This window comes from Crinia signifera, chromosome 1 (genome assembly GCF_055691185.1).
Source record: "Crinia signifera chromosome 1, ASM5569118v1, whole genome shotgun sequence".
NCBI lineage: Eukaryota > Metazoa > Chordata > Amphibia > Anura > Myobatrachidae > Crinia > Crinia signifera.
Genome location: NC_139217.1, coordinates 241,684,160 through 241,702,552, shown reverse-complemented (window position 1 = coordinate 241,702,552; position 18,393 = coordinate 241,684,160). Strand labels below are relative to the sequence as shown.

The 18,393-nt window shown below is 45.3% G+C and overlaps 1 protein-coding gene across 2 annotated transcripts in view; it reads left to right on the top strand.

Moving 5' to 3' along the window:
* The window catches only part of LOC146027522 (kelch-like ECH-associated protein 1A), a 73,024-nt gene that overhangs the window by 32,179 nt on the left and 22,452 nt on the right, over nucleotides 1–18,393 (top strand). Inside the window, exon 2 of one of the 2 annotated variants that reach the window (XM_083158267.1) lies at nucleotides 16,992–17,165. The exons of the other annotated variant lie outside the window; for it this stretch is intronic. The gene's annotated coding sequence lies outside the window, so the exon portion shown is untranslated. The remainder of the gene's footprint in view (nucleotides 1–16,991; nucleotides 17,166–18,393) is intronic. 2 annotated transcript variants of the gene reach the window in all.

Below are 18,393 nucleotides of genomic sequence, written 5' to 3'. Positions count from 1 at the left end.
TAATAAAATGAATTATTATAAATTCTGCTGGTGCACTGCATAAAGCTACTGGTGGTATGTAATATAACTACCTTTTGTGGTGAACACTGGCAGTGCTACTGCCTGCCTGCCTGCCTACGTACCTGGTAGTTTATTTTCTCTACCTACTAGGCTGCTATATTATTAATACTTAATTAATTGAATTATATATAGTCCACTGGTGCTGCCTGCACTGAATACTGTGAATAGAGGTTGCCAGTATTATTTACTCAGTCCACTGTTGCCACTGGCAGTGTTACTGCCTAAGTGTACCTACCTAGTAGTACAACTACATACTAGGCTGCTATATATAATTTAATTTAGCAGTACCTAATAATAAAATGAATTATTATAAATTCTGCTGGTGCACAATACTAGTATTGCTGACGTATCTACCTGTCTTGTGCCTAGTACTGTCTTATCTACCTGTCTGGTGCCTAGTACTGCCGTATCTACCTGTCTGGTGCCTAGTACTGCCGTATCTACTGCTGCAATGCCACTCTTACATGAGCCACGTGTTTGTGCCGCACACTTGTGTGGCTTAGCATAGTTATCCAGCTACCTCGGTGCAACCTTTTGCCCTAAAAACAATATTGTGAGGTGTGAGGTGTTCAGAATAGACTGGAAATGAGTGGAAATGAATGTTATTGAGGTTAATATAGCGTAGGAGCAAAAGAAAAAAAAATCCCAAAAATCCAAACACAAAACACTTAGGAGTTGTTTTTCCAAAACCCATTAGAACCCAAAAACCCCAAGGTAATCAGAACCCAAAACCCGAAAAGTGGCCGGTGCACATCCCTAGTACCATTGGACTTTAATTGCAGCATATCTGCTGGACTAAACTGCAACACTATAACTGGACTGGAAATGTAGCAGTATCAATAGACTTTAATGGCAGTATATCTGGAGTGGACATATACAGCAGTATCACTGGACTGGACTGGACATTATTGGCAGCAGTATCACTGGACTGTAAAGGCAGGATCACTGGACTGGACGCATGCAGCAGTATCACTGGACTGGACATTAACGGCAGAAGTGTCACTGGACTGGACTCAGCACTATCACTGGACTGGAACTGCAGCAGTATATATATATATATATATATATATGTGTGTGTGGTCCGGATTGGCAGGTCCAGATCGGACAGCGGAATCCTGTGAGGTCCCAGGACCCGCTCTCTGATCCTGGGCCAGAAATCACGAACAGGCTAGGAAAGTGGTTCAGATTGGGGGTGTCTGGGGATGTCCGGATTTCCCCAATCTGAACTCACTCTATCCTAGGATATATCCTACTTACTGACTTTCCAGCTGCACCATGCAGGAGGGGGAATCTTGTTTGTACAACAGAGTGTTCTGCCTAAATATGGGTAAACAGTATGGGGAGTGGATGTGTGATTGCGTCATCATGGCCAAATCCTCCTCTATTCAATACTCAAGTACCGGAATTATACAGTAGGGGTGGTTTCGATGCGATGGTAGAGGAGGCTTCCGGGGAGGGAGTTTGAAGCTGTTTATGAGAGATTTTCCTACTCTTCTGGGGAGGCCAGGAGTGCCATTCAATTTTCAGTAGCCTCCCAGCTGATCCAGGAGAGTAGGCAAGTATGCAAAATATACCATGTCATCCCGTCTGCTGAGGGTTCAATCCCAGGTCCCCATGTACTGTTTCAAAAGCAGGCATTCCATTCCCATGTTGTATCTCTTACTGAGGGGGAGATGTATTATTTATTTATTTATAACAGTTTCTTATATAGCGCACACATAGGGATGCAGTTAAAATCCCGGCGGTCGGGATCCCAGCATTCAGAATCCCCACGCCGGAATCCCGACCGCCGAAATCCCGACACATTCTCCCTCCGGGGGTGTCCATGACACCCCCGGAGGGAGAATAAATTAGTGTGCCGGGCGTAGCGAGGCACCGGGCCCGCTGCGTGGCGAGTGCAGCGAGCCCGCAAGGGGGGGCCGTCCACGTCCCCCCCTTGTCGGGATTTTGGCTGTCGGGATTCCGGCGTCGGGATTCTGAACGCCGGGATCCCGACCTCCGGGATTCAGTACTGAATCCCACACATATTCCTTGTTTTATCTCCTCTGAAGGAACCAGGAAAGACCAGAAGTGTATGTTGTGCTGAGATGTGTGTCAAAGTGCTATAGCCTAGATGCTACTTACATTTCTTTGAGTCCTGTTGGAGATAGAGCACTATATTTAAAAATAATAATAATAATAATAATAATAAATATTATTATTATTATAATTATTATTATTACCAGTTTAATTTCTAGGATGTCAACTGCTGGGAATCCTAGCACATAATAGATGAAAAGTCTTATGCCTCATACACACAGTGCGGTTCTGACTATATGGTCAAAATCAAATTGAAATCGAAAACACAACCACATCCAGGGGCGGATTGGCCATTATATTTACCGGGAACTTTCCCGGGAGGCCGCTGCTACTGAGGCCGAATTAGCCAGCAGGGGCAGCACTGAGCACAAATTACAGCTGAGCAGAGCTCAGTGCGGGGCCTGCACGCTAATCGTCACAGCCGGCCACCGCAGGGTTGTGGAGCTGCTGCCAGTCAGAGACAGGAAGTGTGTGGATGGGAGGAGCAGGGGAGTCAGCAGCAGCCAGGGCTTTCGAGGTTGGCCACGCCCACCACACTCCGTGCAACGTGCATCAGCCTGCTGCTCTCCCTGCTCTGTCCTGTCACCCGGCTGCTTCCCCCACCACCACACAGACTGCTCCCACCACCCTGCAGGGTCCCTGCACTCCCATGGAAGGAGCAACACAGGCAAGTGCTTGGGAGTGGGTCTGTGATATGAGTGAGTAACTGTGAGCACATGGTGTAATGTGTTTGTGTGGGGGGTGGGCTGTGTATATAATGTATTGTGTAATGTGTTTGTGTGGGGGGAGGGGGCTGTGTATAATGTATTGTGTAATGTGTTTGTGTGGGGGGAGGGGGCTGTGTATAATGTAATGTGTTTGTGTGGGGGGAGGGGGCTGTGTATAATGTATTGTGTAATGTGTTTGTGGGGGGGGAGGGGGCTGTGTATAATGTAATGTGTTTGTGTGGGGGGAGGGGGCTGTGTATAATGTATTGTGTAATGTGTTTGTGTGGGGGGAGGGGGCTGTGTATAATGTAATGTGTTTGTGTGGGGGGAGGGGGCTGTGTATAATGTATTGTGTAATGTGTTTGTGTGGGGGGAGGGGGCTGTGTATAATGTAATGTGTTTGTGTGGGGGCTGTGTATAATGTATTGTGTAATGTGTTTGTGTGGGGGGAGGGGGCTGTGTATAATGTATTGTGTAATGTGTTTGTGTGGGGGGAGGGGGCTGTGTATAATGTATTGTGTAATGTGTTTGTGTGGGGGGAGGGGGCTGTGTATAATGTATTGTGTAATGTGTTTGTGTGGGGGGAGGGGGCTGTGTATAATGCAATAAAGAGTGGACTGTTTATAATGTAGTATGGGTTGAGCTGTGTATAATGTAATATTGGGGTGTGTATAATGTAATAATGTGCTGTGTGTTATATGGCGTGGCTGTGTATAATAGACTATGGGCCTGATTCAGACCTGTTCACTGGGTTGCATATATTTGCAGCCTAGCGAGCAGGTAGACGCGATCCAACATCACGCCAACCCCCCCCCCCCCCCCTCTGCGTGTGAATCCCCGCATTAGCATGAAAGTGGATATGTACATTTACACATCACCTCGCATGTGGGAGAGAAATCCCTCGATGGTCGCTCCCCATGAAATGATTTATTTTCCCCTTCTACTGACTGACTCATCCTGGCCGAATTCAGGGCGAGAGCTGATGTCAATCGTCTGCCCGAAGCAGGCATAGTCACTCTTGCGTTCACAGGGTTACGTCCAGCGGTTTTATTGGCACACCCATAAAACACTGGGCTTTCCCCTGCTAGTGCCCTGTGTCCTCCAATACTGGAGCGAACGCCCCAGCGAGTGTGAAAGTCAGCGAAGGCATTCTACCAGGGGGGTTGCACATGCGCAGACTCCCGCCTCATTGGTGCTGCAATTCTACTAGCGCCTGGAATCTCCCTGAAACTGGTTTTCAAAAGTAGGCAAGCATGGTGTGACGTCCATTGCCCCTCCTCCTTGAGGATCCTCTGCGCCGCCCATCGCCATTGATCACTAAAATACAAATATGAGAACAGAGGCCGCCAACGCCGCACCCTTTGCACTAATAATGTCTGTGGCTCTGAGTCCTGGAGAACAGCTGACGGGAGGAGGCAAAGCCACAGACAATATTAGTGCACTGGGTGCGGCGTCGGCGGCCGCCGATCGAGGACCTGGCGGTACTGTTCTCATATTTTTTAGTTTATAATCAGGCCAGGCCACCACCAGGGTCACTCACAGGGTGGAATATATTTTAAACAAGAGAGGACAGAGGGTGGAAGGAGGCAGGGCCACTTCACAGGGCAGGTCAGGCACTAGTAGGCACTGTTCACCGGGCTTGGGAGTGTAAGGAGACCTGTACTATTTAAGTCCCGAACGGATCTGTTAAATGGACCATGTATGGGCAGCTTTAGCAGCGCTACTACTGTCGGCAACGTGTGGGCATTAGGTATAAGAAGCGCTACTACTGTCAGCAACTGGTGTGGGCATTAAGTAAAAGCAGCGCTACTACTGTCAGCAAATGGAGTGGGCATTGGGTATAAGCATGGATACTACTGTCGGCAACTGGTGTGGGCATATGTATAGGCAGTGCTACTAATGTCAGCAACTGGTGTGGGCATTACGTATAATCAGCCCTAATACTTTCTGCAACTGCTGTGGGCATTACGTATAATCAGCCCTAATACTTTCTGCAACTGGTGTGGGCATTACGTATAGTCAGCTCTACTACTGAGGGCAACAGTGGGTATTATGTATAAGCAACACTACTACTGTGGCCAATAGTGGGCATTATGTTTAAGAGGCACAACTACTGTGGACATAATATGTGTGACTGTGGACATAATATGTGTGTGTGTGTGTGTGTAAGGGTTCTACTACTCTGGGCATAATATGTATAAGCAGCGCAACTACTGTGGACATTTTTTGTAATGGGCACTACTGTGAAGCGTAATGTGAGTAAGGGGCTCTAGGTGCTGTAAAGGGCAATAACTAGGTGTGTGCCAGTGGTGCCTTGCCCATTTGCACTGTGGGTACATCATGTGGTCCAGCAGCTGCAGTTATTGATTGCCTGTTGGACCAAAAGCTCTGATTGGCTCAAAACCTGGCGCCATATTTGAAAATCAATTCAGTGCCTCTGCAGGCTCTGCTGGGCTCAGGGCTAGACAGGACTGGATTACACAGTGAGCAGTACTGAAGGCATACTGCAATGGGCACTTCTCTGGGCATTGTGTAAGGGGAACTACTGGTGGCATTATGTGTATAAGCAGTAGTACTTGGGACATTATGCACAGCATAATGTCATATGGGCATTAAAGTGTGCAGCATATTGTGTAAGGGGAATTATAGTGTGTGGCACAAAGTGTAATGGGCATTATGTTGTGTGGCATAACTTGTAAGCACATCACAATATGTGGCATAATGTGAAATTGGCAGTAATGTGTGACATAATGTGTTATTGGCATTACCACGTGTGCCATAATGTATAATGGGCATACTGGTACAATTTTTTTTTCACTTTATTGAAACTTTTTATAAGCATCTCCATGTCATATTGCTTATATACCAATTCCACCTTTGATTGTACACCCGATGCAGCTAGCGATCAACCTGATTGACCAAAACTCCCACTCCGGACTCTGAGAACCACACATAACGGAGGGATGATGATACAGAGGTTTGGAACTTGAGTGAAGCGCATACTTCCGGGTATAGTGCTCTCCATGGAACCACCTATGGAACGCATCCTTCTGGTTACTATGCGTCCCAGTGACTTGAGCCGTAGAGACGGAAGTGACGTCATCAGGCTGGACATCGGCGCAACATCGGCGAAACGCTGCACCAGGTGAGTGTGATCTTCACTGTTTTAAGCCCTATTTAAAGCAGCTTTTACACTTTGTTATTACTGACAAAAAATCTGATAAAGATTTGAAACGTTGGAATCTACCACAGTTTGGTCGGTACTTGTGTATTATCACAGCGCCCAAGATTTTCATCGCAGGGCATCTCATGCGATGCGATCCGATTTTTAATTGTATGGATATGGCATGCAATTTTTTTATTGAACAAGCACCCTGATGGGTACTTACTATGTTAAATGCACCCCCATTGTCAACGCCACCCCTACTATCAACGCCAACCCGAAGCATGGCGAGCGCAGCGGTACGCATCCTCCGACCTTTTCATACCCCCACTATCCACGTCGGCGTGGAGTTGATTTTAGATAGTGTGGCGAGCCACCGAGCCCGAATCGTGGCGAACACAGCGAGCCCGGCGAGGGGCGTGGATTACTTCACATGTATTCTGCGTCCGCTCGCCACGCTTCAGGCCCGCTGCGCTCGCCACACTATTTGAAATCATCTCCACGCTGACATGGATAGTGGGGGGTATAAAAAGGTCGGAGGATGCGTACCATTTTAAAGGTCGGAGGATGCGTGCCATTTTAAAGGTCGGAGGATGCGTGCCATTTTAACGGCATGTGATGCTATGCAATATTTTATTGTACTGTGCGGGTGTTTTGACCCGAAAATCGCATTGCATCGCATACCACTAATTAAGGTATGCAATGCGATGGGCTCCGTGATAATACACAAGTACCGTTTGGTCTATTTATTTACTGACAAACTGGTTGAGTGCTTCCTGCTCCATATTGACTATTTTCAACAGACAAACAGCCTGGGAAAGGCACCGGGGCATGATTTCTGTCAAAAAAGGAGTGCCGGCCATATATATTTCGTCCTCATATATGCGGCCACAGCTTATGCTACAGATCTTACGTAGGACTCTAGGCGTACTATGTCACTACCCTGGGTCCACGCCACTACCCTCCTGTGTCTATTACCTTTAGAAAAGTTGTGGCAAGTGAAGGTGATCTAGTCAGATCACTTAGAAAAGGGTCTGAAATCGCCCCATGTGTACGCCCCTTAGGGGCTTTAGGAGGTGAGCTCATGAACATGTTCCCCCTTCCTGAGAGGTGCTCTCCCTCCTCCCATTATTCAGAATTATACATGGGCTGAAAACTTCATATACATATTTTTTAAGTGTATGTATTCAAAGTAATCAGCCTTGTTTCCTGCAGTGTCCATGGCTGAATTGCTTGGGCGGCGCAACACTAGTGATTAGGTAGAAACACGTGCAGCTTCAAGTTTGACAGGTATACTGATGTAGTAACCCCGCCTACTGTTATGCTGGACACGCCCATTTTGGTTTGGTGCCACCCACATGAGGCCGCTTCCAGAAATTTTCCAGGGCCACTTTTGGTCCCCAATCCGCCCCTGACCACATCTAATGCCGATTCAATCCCGATGCGGAGCGTAATAGAAAAATAGACTGTGCAGGCAAGACTATATAGTACAGATCTGTACTATATAGTCAAAATCAAATGTGTTTTGCTTGCTGTGCCTGACACCCCATTAGGAGTTGCTAATGCAAAATACAGAATCAAATGGAGGGGTGGGTGCACATGATATCCAGCGACCCCTGCATCTTGCTAGCAGGGTGCTTGCAATGGCATCTGCAGCAAGTAATGCAGATTAAGTCATACTTACTAACTTTTTAAGTCTCCTCTGTTGGAGAAGACCATTGAATTGAAACTGTAGGACACTTCAGGGGGCGGGCCAAATGGTCTCGTCATAAGGCCCTGCATCCTGTGGTGAGTTAAATGATGTTGTCTAGTCCCTGCTCCCTTCCCGTAGCTTCCTTGTTTGCTGGTAAGTAACATATAATGGCCCTTATTCTGGTTCACTTGCAAAAGCAAATTCCTTCTCAAATGGACAAAACCATGTGCACTGCAGGGGGGGATGTGCAGAGAAAATTAGATTTGGGTGAGGTTTGTACTTCAAACTGATATCAATATTACAGTGTAAAAATAAAGCATACCTCCCAACTGTCACGATTCCGTCGGGACAGTCCCGATTTTCGGGTCCTGTCCCGACGTCCCACCCGCGGCAGGCATTGTCCCGCTGCGGGGGGGTGGCAGTTGGGAGACCCCCCAATGTAGTAGAATAGACGCTGTGCGCATGCGCACAGCGTCTATTCTCGTATGAAAATGAGGTCGCGGCTAATTAGCATAAGCCGCGCCCTCATTTGCATACGCCACGCCCCCTTTTCGGGCGCTCGCGCGGGTCCCTACTTCTTCATATGAAAAGTTGGGAGGTATGATAAAGCAGTCAGTATTTTCCCTGCACAGAAACAAAAAAACACCCAAATCTAATTCTCTCTGCACAAGTTACATCTGAGCCCCCCTGCAGTGCACATGGTTTTGTCCATTTGAGCAAGAACTTGCCTTTTTACGAGTGAACCAGAATGAGGGCATGTGACTAGGAAGTGGGCAGAATGTGGGTGAGAATCCTACTCTTCCAAGTTTGCCCCAAAAATTGAGAGACCCCCGCAGCTCAAGGAGGGAAGGATATTATGGCTTAAGTGCTGCTGGGTGCATCCAAAGGACACTCCAGCAATGCACCCAGCAGTGTGTAGAGTTGCCTGGTAGGATAGAAACCAGTGTGAAGGTGCATACACACGGGGCAATATGTTTGCTGGCAATATAATGCAAACAATATAATGCTCAGCAATCATATTGCTCAGTGTCCCGATTTCATCTGCGACCAGAGATAGTCGCAGATGAAAATGTCGATCAAAATGTGCGATCAAAATGATTGGTACTTGTTTCCTAGCACGGCCACAATCGCGGGCATCGGGTGTAATTTTTAGTGGTCTGCGACGCGACCGACGCGATGCCCCCGATTTTCCCATTGAAATGCATTGAAAAAAGTCAAAATCGCGTCGGTCGCGTCGTATGCGGCTAAAAAAGGCTTAAATGGTCCAGACGCGATGCCCCCGATTTCCCATAGGAAACAATGTTAAATGCCTCAATTTACCCGCGATGCCCCGATTTCCCATAGGAAACAATGTTAAATGCCTCAATTTCACCAAATCATCATAGGGAACAATGGTAAATGGGGCAGAAACCCATTTACAGGGAAAACACCCCTGAAGAGTGAAATGTCCCCACAAAAGTAATTTACGCCACCCCATGATCAACGCGAACCCGAAGCGTGGCGAGCACAACGAGCCCGCGAGGGGCGGCGGTACGCGTCCTCCGACCTTTTCATACCCCCATTATCCACGTCGGCGTGGAGTTGAGAATAGAATAGTGTGGCGAGCGCAGCGAGCCACCGAGCCCGAAGCGCGGCGAGCGCACACGGATACCTTCACAGGTAAACGCGTTCCTTCGCGGCCTTCACAGGTATCCGCGTCCGCTCGCCACGCTTCGGGCTCGGTGGCTCGCTGCGCTCGCCACACTATTCTATTCTCAACTCCACGCCGACATGGATAGTGGGGGTATGAAAAGGTCGGAGGACGCGTACCGCCGCCCCTCGCCACGCTTCGGGTTTGCGTTGATCGTGGGGTGGCGTAAACTACTTTTGGGGGGACATTTCACTGTTCAGGGGTGTTTTTGGGGGTTTCTGGCCCATTTACCATTGTTCCCTATGATGATTTGGGTAAATTGAGCCATTTAACATTGTTTCCTATGGGAAATCGGGGGCATCGCGGGTAAATTGAGGCATTTAACATTGTTCCCTATAGGAAATCGCGGGCATCGCGTCGGTACCATCGCACCCGATTTTTTAGTGCATGCGATGGCTGCGATGCCCCCGATTTTTACTCACGATGCCCACGATCATGATCGTTGTGGCCGTGCTAGGAAACAAGTACCAAATGATTTTTTAATAGTACGGGCACCCTGATGGGTGATTACTATGTTATATGCACCCCCATTGTTAATGCCACCCCCACTATCAACGCCAACCCGAAGCGTGGCGAGCGCAGCGAGCCCCCGAGGGGTGGCGGTACTCGTCCTCCGACCTTTTCATACCCCCACTATCCACGTCGGCGTGCAGTTGATTTTATAAAGTGGGGGTGCATATAACATAGTAATCACCCATCAGGGTGCCTGTACTATTAAAAAATCGTTTTGATCGCATCGTTCGCATCGCATGCGATCTGGTTGCATGTGATGCCATCCGATCAAAACGATGTCAAAACGATTCCTAGCGCCGATTCTCTAAGACAGAAATGCGGTAAAAATCCCACTATCTGTGTTTTTACCGCATTTCTGTATGCTCTAACCCCCCTCCGCAGTGGCAGTGCTGCAAAGGGAATCGCCAGTAAAAGCTGGCGATTCCCTGCAGAAGCCTATAGGCTTCTTACCGCAGCACTGTTTGAGGGATCTGTCACGGATCCCTCCCAGCATGCCCTGAGGCCGGAAGTCCAGTGCTGGCGCCGCATCGCAAGGGACAGCTCTTATCGCAAGAGCTGTCCCTTGCGTTAATAACGGCATATGTTAGAACATATGCCGTTATTAATGCGGTGGCCGGCGAAGGGGGTGCGAACAGGGCTGTGGATGTTACAACATCCCGCCCTGATTCTTTATAATGTAGGCTAGTTATGTGAAATTGTAAATAACATTTGCATACTTTTTAAAGTTTTTAAATACTTTACTGTTTGAATATCTATGTTTAGCAAATATACTGCTGTGAACAATTCAATGTTTTTTTTTAACTTTCTGTCAGTTGCTTGGAGATTAACAGTGAGAAACATTTGCACCCGTGTTCCAGAAACTGTTGAGTCATTGCTGCAGTTGCAATCAGCAGGCTGAAAGTGGTTTAACTGTACTGAAGAGAGCTTTGAACCTACTGTAGATCACCTCACAATGGGCCTTATTCTAGTTCACTCTTGCTGACAAAATCCTTCTTAGATGGACAAAATCATGTGCACTGCAGGTGGGGCAGATGTTACTTGTGCACAGGAAATAGGTTAGTATGCATTAGGTCGAGAGTGACAAAAGATCAACAAGGATATGGTAGACACATGAAAAAGTCAACATGAGTTTTTCATGGTTTTTGATGTCTATGTTGCCATCTGTCGACATGGACTCCAAATTAGTGAAATGCGTACTCGTGCACTTTACCATTCCCAGTTGTATTCCACGTGGATTATAAAGTATGAACAAATTATCTGAGTGAAAAAATGTGTGAAAAATTCATGTACACTTTTTTCATGTTTCAACCATTGCCATATCGACCTATTGCTTGTGTCAACATTTTGGCAATGTTGACCTATTGCATGACAACGTTTAGACCATGTTGACCTTTTGACCATGTCAACCAATAGTGGTTGACCTATTAACTGTGGACCTACAGTAATTACTGTCAAATGGAACCTGTGTAGTTATCCATGCATGGATCATCTACATTTGTATATAAGTCATTTTACAAGATTTCTCTCAGATGTAGCAGTACACACCCTCACTTCTAGGTGCCACGTTCACAATCTCATTTCACAATCTCTCCATATATGGAACTAGACACGCCCTTTGGGTGGAGCATGATATGCCCCCCTCAATGGGGCACTGTGCAAAATTCTGCTACCAACTATAATCTCCCTGAAACTAGTTTTCAAATGTAGGCAAGAATGATACTAAATAGCCACAAATGCTTTGCATATTAATTTGCAACTACAGGTACACCACCGATTATCGTTTTTTTTCCGGATTATCGAAGGTTTCATGGATGACTAGTTTTTTAGTGATTTTACACCTTCATCACATTTCTAAAGCAATAATTAGTAAAGTATATGCAACAGCATAATATTAATAAATGAATAAACACAGTAGAGTATGCAAAACTGTTTATTACAGTGTAGTACGTGCTGTACAACCAAATCAGGTATCGGGTACATTTTGAACAAACATTAACAGTAAGGGCCTTATTCTAGTTCACTCTTTCTGACAAAATCCTTCTTAGATGGACAGAACCATGTGCACTGCAGGTGGGGCAGATGTAACATGTGCATAGAGAATTAGATTTGGGTGAGTTATTTTGTTTCTGTGCAGGGAAGATACTGACTGCTTTATTTTTACAATGCAATATAGATCTCACATTGAAGTAAAACCTCACCCAAATCTAATTCTCTATGCACATGTTACATCTGCCCCACCTGCAGTGCACATGGTTCTGTCCATCTAAGAAGGATTTTGTCAGAAAGAGTGAACTAGAATAAGGCCCAAAGTGCAGTATGAATTAAAGTCACTACAGGTACAGTACTCTAAACCTCCTACAGCATGACAGTAACTCTAACCCCCCTGCAGCCAAACACCCACTACGCCATATGTACGTACCTCCACAGCTGAACTCTAAACCTTCCACAGCCCACCTCTAAACCTTCCACAGCCCACCTCTTATCACTTACTGTAAACCTTCCACAGCCCAACTCTAAACCTTCCACAGCCCACCTCTAAACCTTCCACAGCACACCTCTAAACCTTCCACAGCCCACCTGTTACCACTTACTGTAAACCTTCCACAGCCCACCTCTTATCACTTACTGTAAACCTTCCACAGCCCACCTCTAAACCTTCCACAGCCCACCTCTAAACCTTCCACAGGCCACCTCTAAACCTTCCACAGCCCACCTCTTACCACATACTGTAAACCTTCCACAGCCCACCTCTTATCACTTACTGTAAACCTCCCACACTTACTGTAAACCTTCCACAGCAAACCTCTAAACCTTCCACAGCCCACCTCTTACCACTTACTGTAAACCTTCCACAGCCCACCTCTAAACCTTCTACAGCCCACCTCTTATCACTTACTGTAAACCTTCCACAGCCCAACTCTAAACCTTCCACAGCCCACCTCTAAACCTTCCACAGCCCAACTCTAAACCTTCCACAGCCCACCTCTCATCACTTACTGTAAACCTTCCACAGCCCACCTCTAAAACTTCCACAGCCCAACTCTAAATCTTCCACAGCCCAATTCGTATAACTTACTGGAAACCTCCCACAGTCCAAATCCCCCTCCAACCTAATCATCATCTTAGACTTGAAGTATTTCAGGTGGGACAGTTGCATCTGGGATGCCTGGGGAATAGGGACCTGTTGTAGAAGTTGAAGGAATTGGAGATGCTAGAGTACTGGTTCTGCTCTGAGGCAAATTCTTACATAGCTTCATAAACATGACATCAAGTTGAGGTTGTTTCATAAGTTTTGACCTTTCCCTGTACAGTTTTTCTTTAATCAATTAAAAATGCATTAGTTCTTGTGCTGTCACAAAGTTACGTTGTTCTAGTCCTTTGATTAGCTCACTTGTCATCTCAATCAGTTTGTCAATACTAGTGGGGATTTCAATTATATCTTCTTCATTCTCACCATCATCACTTTCAATGATTTTTTCAGGATTCAAAACCATATCTATTATTTCAGAGTCAGTACAGTGACGTACAACAGGTATTTTAACGTCAACCTCCATCCACTCTGCTAGGTTTTCTACGTTCAGCCTACTAGATAGATCGTTGGCAGCAGTTCCAGTACCTGTACATCTTTTTGCATATTCAAGTAAATCAAGAACACATTCTTTATCATTTGCTCCACGAAATCATGTGAAGGCAATACTTTGATCTTCATCAGGTGCATTTTCAAACACCATGGCAGGCCATAGCTTATGCCATCCATTCTTTAGTGTTAATGAATTTACATTCTCCCAGGCACTAGCAACAAACCAAAGAACATCTTTCATGTTAAAGTCTTTGATAAATGACTGAATAGGCTTTCCTGAATTCACCACATCTAGCATGTGTTTCATGAAAAGTGTGCGATACTTGGCCTTCATAAAGCGCAATATTCCTTGATCTTGTGGTTGGATAAGCTATGTACAGTTTGGTGGTAAGTATGCTGTAAAAACATTATTTTTGCGCAGCAATTCAGCACTAGGGTGAGCTGAACAGTTGTCCAGGATAAGAAGAATTTTGCAGTCCTCTGGTAGGCCTACAGATGTGCAGTGTACTCTGGCTTCTGCCACAAAATACTTTGTAAACCACTCTAGCATTAACTTAGTGGTAATCCATCCATTTTTATTTGCACGATAAATTACAGGATACACTTTAACACCTTTTAAAGCCCTAGGACATTTACTTTTTCCGATCACTAGTGGCTTACATCGGTGAGTTTCGGCAGCATTGGAGCAGCCTAAGACAGTAACTCTGTGATTAGATTGTTTAAACCCTGTGGGGGCTTCTTCATCCTCCATTGATAAAGGCAAGGTTTAGTGCTTTATGGAACAACTTAGCTTGTTCCTGTACCATGATGCCCGACAAGTTTACACCATCACTCCGACGTTGTCGAAACCATTCCAGCAACACTCGATCAAGCTCAGTGCTTTTACCAGTTTTCATAGTTTTGCGAATGCTCATTTGCTTCTTCGATTCACTTTCTGCAAAGAACTGCAATATTTTCTCCCTTTGCTTTTTTATGTCATACACTGTTGAGGAACCGAGACTGTATGTATCACACAGCTTCTTCGATCATGCTCAGTGCTTTTACCAGTTTTCATAGTTTTGCGAATGCTCATTTGCCTCTTTGATTCACTTTCTGCAAAGAACTGCAATATTTTCTCCCTTTGCTTTTTTATGTCATACACTGTTGAGGAACCGAGACTGTATGTATCACACAGCTTCTTCACTGACACACCACGGTCAAGTTTTTGTAATATCTCAACTTTTGCCTGCACCGATATAGACTTGTTTTAACGCTTTATACCTGTACCATGACTGTTCTTGGAAGGCCTAGCAGCATTACTGTCACTTGAACTGTCTGCGGATGCCATAACAGCCCCACTGCTGCTTGCTTTGTCACCTGCAGTGTTTTTGGAAGCTGTACCCAGTGGCACTTACTCATGCTGTGTGTTCCGCCCATGTGCGGTACTTGCTGGGACCTTGGCCGCCATATCACCCCCACTGCTGCCTGCTGTGTCACCTGCAGTGTTTTTGGAAGCTGTACCCAGTGGCACTTGCTCATGCTGTGTGTTCCGCCCATGTGCGGTACTTGCCTGGGCCTTGGACAACATATCACCCCCACTGCTGCCTGCTGTGTCACCTGCAGTGTGCTTGGAAGCTGTACCCAGTGGCACTTGAACATGCTTTCTCTTCCGCCCATGTGCGGTACTTGCCTGGGCCTTGGACAACATATCACCCCCACTGCTGCCTGCTGTGTCACCTGCAGTGTGCTTGGAAGCTGTACCCAGTGGCACTTGAACATGCTTTCTCTTCCGCCCATGTGCGGTACTTGCCTGGGCCTTGGACGCCATATCACCCCCACTGCTGCCCGCTGTGTCACCTGCAGAGTTATTGGAAGCTGTATCCAGTGGAACTTGCTCATGTTGTGTGTTCCGCCCATGTGCGGTACTTGCCTGGGCCTTGGACGCCATATCACCCCCACTGCTGCCTGCTGTGTCACCTGCAGAGTGATTGGAAGCTGTACCCAGTGGAACTTGCTCATATTGTGTGTTCCGCCGATGTGCGGTACTTGCCGGGACCTTGGATGACATATCACCCCCACTGCTGCCTGCTGTGTCACTTGATTTCACCTCAGACGCCATAATGCTTCCTGTGTCACCTGCAGTGTCCGCGGAAGCTGTACTCACTGAAACTTGCGGCTATTGCGTGGTACGCCCATGCGCAGAAAGTGTTCCGGATTAAAAGAGTTTAACGGACCTCTTTTAATCCGGACAATTTTGCTCTGTCCGGATTAAAAGAGTTTAATGGACCTCTTTTAGGGCCTTATTTTGGTTCATTCTTTCTGACAAAATCCTTCTTAGATGGACAAAACCATGTGCACTGCAGGGGGGGCAGATGTAACATGTGCAGAGAGAATTAGATTTGGGTGAGTAATTTTGTTTCTGTGCAGGGTAAATACTGACTGCTTTATTTTTACACTGCAATATAGATCTCACTTTGAAGTAAAACCCCACCCAAATCTAATTCTCTCTGCACATGTTACATCTGCCCCACCTGCAGTGCACATGGTTTTGTCCATCTAAGAAGGATTTTGTCAGAAAGAATGAACCAAAATAAGGCCCTTAATCCGGACAAGTTTGTTTTGTACGGATTAAGAGAGGTCCGTTAAACTCTTTTAATCCGGACAGAGCAAAATTGTCCGGATTAAAAGAGGTTCCGGATCAACGGTTGCCGGAAAATCGGTGGTGTACCTGTAATACCCCTTTCACACCAGAAAATGCAGGGACTTACCAGGGAATTGGGTACCGGGATCATGTTGGGGCACACCCGGGTTGGCCCCTTTCACACCAGCCTAGTGCTGGTGTGAATGGGTCCTGGGCCAAAACCCTGCTATATTGTGTGTGTGTGTGTGTGTGTGTGTGTGTATATATCCACAATTCAAATGGAGTCCATGTGGATATCAATGCCAACCTTTTGATTGTCGACCTAGACACTGCAGTTCTATCAACCAGATGCCAGCAAAAGTTACTGTATTGTTAGAAAATTTGCATTAAAATATTTATTTTCACTTTGTAAATTTACGAGAAACATGTTGATCACATTCACAATAAAAATGCAGATTGTGATCAATATGCCCCAAAGTCTCTAAAGTTCAAGAGAGGAGTTATATGGTAAGAGGAAACTCCCCTTTTGCTTAGAAACATTGTATTGCAATGATTCACTGGTTAGTTAGTCTGGTATGGATGACATTGCAGTTATACAAGCACTGTGAGGACTAGAGGCTAAATTGCATCAATATATGAGAACAGACATTCCCAGAGCAATCCAGACCTGTTGGTTTTTGACCCCACACAATCACAAGATCCTTCTGGGATAGCTGTGCCATGAGGAGTGTATGTGTGTTTGTGGAGTTTTTTTGTTGTGGAGAGACTGCTCAAAATGCAACCTTAAGAGTAACATGAACAAAACAAACACATCTGTTACACAATGTTTCTTTTATTGGAGTTTCAATCGCAAAGAAAACTTTCCTTTACTTGTATGTCACCCCAGGGAGTAACTGGATATATTGCTTGGTGAAGATCTTCAGTTTTTCGTGCTTTGAATGGGATGCAGCCATTGCTTAAACTTAAAAAAGCAGAACGTGCTGGGGAAAATGGAGAACACTAAACTAAAATCCAACCAAGACAATCTGAGCACTTCTAGAGTGAGGATTAATAATGCCAGGTATCTATTTAGTCTTCATAGTATTATTTATTTTATATATATATATATATATATATATATATATATATATATACTGTATACACAGTACATTGTAGATCTACAGTATGTAAGTGTCTACATAGTCTTGACATTTTTCTATTTCTTTTTAAATACCAGGACCTATTAATTTAATAGTCATCTGAAAGCATATCTTGCATAGTATGCAGTTTAGCCAGTATAGATTGCATATTTTTATAGGAGCAGGATGAATTTCTGGAAAATGTTTGCACCTGGGGCACTATGGATAGTGTAACGGCTATAGTTTTTGCCTCGCAGCACTGAGGTCAATTCCCACCATGGCCCAAACTGTGCAGATTTTGTATATTCTTCCTGTGCTTACACTTTTTCCGGGTACTTCAGTTTCCTCCCACACTACAAACAAATACTGGTAGGTTAATTGGCTCCTGGAAAAGCAAAAAAAAACAACCTTGTTAATAATTATCAGTGTGTACGGTACATGGGCAGACTAGATGGGCCAAGTAGTTATCCTACGTTTCTATCACCTGTTTATTATGATGCATGCAATAAAATGATATTGTGAAATAAAAAAACACATCATATCCTCATTTAGCATCTCTATGAAAGAAGGCTCTTGAGTATATCCCCTTACCTAAATATAAATGCTGTGTTCCCACACTAACCTTCCTGTAACTATTCTTCTACTATGTTATTATTATTATTATTATTATTATTAATAATAATCACGGTTTTATCAATTAATTCATAGTAGTGAAGAAAATCCCAAATAAATACATTTCACTAAAATCAGCACAGCTGGGCTTCCATTCTTTATAGATCAATGTTTCATAAACCTAATCCTCAACAATTCTGTATATAATTGTGAAAAATGTATCAAAATCTGTCAAGTGGTTCTCGAGATTAGCCCGAACAGACAAATGCCTAATGGGAACTTTCTTTTATAATACAGATGTAGCCAAGGACATTGTTGCCTTGATGCATGCACAAAGGCATACACATCCCGGCAAGCTGCGGTGTCCGCTATGCTACTCCATAGAAGTCAATGGCGTGCTCATGTGCACAAGTGGGCACACTAGCTGCTCCATCCATGCTGCAACACTTATGAATTGTGTGATTGATGAGTGTGGCAACACCTCTATGTAGAGATGAAGAAATTACAGTGTAGTTCCATTATGTTGGTGGCTTTTCTTGTAACATGTATTTATGCATA